Here is a 2,817-nt window from a genome sequence, read left to right as displayed (position 1 = left end):
ATTTTTTGTCTTTATTTCTTTGATGCATCATATTCTTTGATGCAGTCTTGTGGGGCAGACGTTTTGGTGCTGATTAGATTTGCATGGAAATGCACCCCACCCAACTGTAGGTGATAACTCTGATGAGATATTTCCATGGGCCTTGATCAATGGAGCCATATAAATGAGCTGATGGGCAGAGGGAACTCAGTGCAGCTGTGAGTGACATTTTGAAGAGGCGCTACAGCCAAGAGGGACACTTGGAAGAAAGCACAGGAGCTGCAGATGAGAGACAGTTTGAAGATGGCCATTGAAAGCAGACTCTTGCTCCAGAGAAGCTAAGAGAGGACAAATACCCCAAGTACAATTAAGAGTGACATTTTTGAGGAACTGCAGCCTAGAGAGGAACATCCTGGGAGAAAGCCATTTTGAAACCAGAACTTTGGAGCAGACGCCAGCCACATGCCTTCCCAGCTAACACAGGTTTTCCAGACACCATTGGCCATCCTCCAGTGAAGGTACCCGATTGCTGATGTGTTACCTTGGACACTTTATGGCCTTAAGACTGTAACTGTGTAACCAAATAAACCCCCTTTTATAAAAGCCAATCCATTCCTGGTGTTTTGCATTCTAGTAGCATTAGCAAACTAGAACAGTGAGGAAGTTTAATATTTCCACATTTTTCCCCAGTCCCTCAAGGGGGCTTTGCAAGCACTTTTTTATTTTCTGCCCAAATACCTCTGGGATATATTGGGGCATCATACTAACCTGTAAAAACCAACAAGATCTTGCTCCCTATTCCAGCTGACATGTAATTATGATGTTCCAATAAACTGACCATACAAGTTGAATTAGATGGTGTGCTACAGAAAATATAAATTTTGCACCAAATAAGCATCTCTTCCTTTGGTCTCACACAGAAGTTGAAATTTTAAAACACAGTCAATGTTATCCTTTACCCTTTAGTCTGATTTGCCTTAGTCCTAACCAGATCGGCTTCTTTCATATCTCTAATAGAATTTTTATCTCTTTTTCAGCTTTTTAAACTGTTGCTGTATGGGGTAATGCTGAATTTCATAACTGCAGAACTCTAGCTCTGAATCACAGGTGTCACACAGATACCCAAAGTTCCAAGGGACGACCAGTTTATACATAACAAGCTCAGCATCTCCAAATTTAGAAATAACCATTACAACTCAGGAATAGATGTGACTACTGTAGGAGCTTACAATGTAGGAAACTTTACAATAAGCCTTCCTCTGATTACCTATGCTCTCAAATTCAATTCTCAGAATTTGCACATTATATTTAATCCATATTAGTGAGGCATTATAATATTTGTCTTTTCACTTCTGGTTTCTTTCACTCAGCATGCTGTCCTCAAGATTTATTCACCTAATTGCTTGCCTCACAACTTCATTCCTTCTTGCAGCAGCTCAGTATTCTGTTGTATGTATGTACTATAGTTCGCCCTTCCATTCATCAGTCAGTGTATGTTTAGGCCACCACCCTCCATTGCAAATTGTGAATTCTGCCACCATAAACACCAGTGTGCAAATGTCCATTCATGTCCCTGCTTTCAGTTCTTGTAAGTATATACCTAATAACCAGGTTGCAGTATCATATGGCAACCCTATTCTAAGCCTCCTGTGGAACCACCATACTGCCCTCCAGATGGGCTGCACCATTCTATTCCCCTACCAACAGTGAAAAGTTACATCCTTTCTCCACATTTTCTCCAGCATTTGTATCCCTCTGTTTATTTTTTAAAGTTTTATTCACATACCATACATTCCATCCTAAATAAACAAAAAATAATTTCTGCTATAATCACATAGTTATCATTCACCACCACAATCTATATGAGGACATTTTCATTTCTTCCACACAGAAAGAAGGAAAAAAATGAAGAATAAAAAAATAAAAATCAAATCAAATAGAAAGGAGAAACAACACCACCAAAATCCCATACCCCTCTTATATCCCCCTCTTATTGATATTTAGCTTCTGTATATTGCCTTTGTTACATTTCATGTAAATATATTATAATGTTACTGTTAACTATAGACTCTAACTTGCATTGATTATATTTTTCTATATAGCATCCCATTTTGAACACCTTACATTGTTGACATTCATTTGTTCTCCTTCATGTAAAAACATTCTTATATTTGTACATTTAGTTACCATCATTGTCCGTGATAGGTTTTGCTAAGTTATACAGTCCCTGTCTTTATTTCCATCTTTCCTTCTGGTATCATACCCGCCCCTAGATTTCCTGTTTCAACCATACTCACACTCAGCTTTGTTCAGTGTACTTAGAATATTGTGCCTCCATCATGTAGTACTGTGCTATACATTTCTGGATCTTTACAATCAATCCTGTTGAATGTTCTGTATTCCTTCAGCATCAAATGCCAGTCTATATTCTCTATCTCCTGCTAACCTGTGTTCTCAACTTAACTCTCCAAGTTTGCTCATTAATGTTAGTTCATGTTAGTGAGACCATACAGTATTTATCCTTTGGTTTCTGGCTAATTTTGCTCAACATAGTGTTCTCAAGTTTCATCCACATTGTTATATGCTTCATGACTTTATTCTTATAGCTGCATAATATTCCATTGAATGTATATATCACAGTTTGTTTATCCACTTGGCTGTTGATGGACATTTGGGCTGTTTCCATCTTTTAGCAATTGTGAATAATGCTGCTATAAACATCAGTGTGCAAATGTCCTTTCGTGTCCCTGCCTTCAGTTCCTATAAATCTATACCCAGTAATGGGATTGCTGGATCATATGGCAATTCTATACTTCGCTTCCAAAGGAAACGCCAAAC

The sequence above is a fragment of the Choloepus didactylus genome, chromosome 11, assembly GCF_015220235.1.
Source record: "Choloepus didactylus isolate mChoDid1 chromosome 11, mChoDid1.pri, whole genome shotgun sequence".
Classification (NCBI taxonomy): Eukaryota; Metazoa; Chordata; class Mammalia; order Pilosa; family Megalonychidae; genus Choloepus; species Choloepus didactylus.
This window is presented reverse-complemented; position numbering follows the sequence as displayed.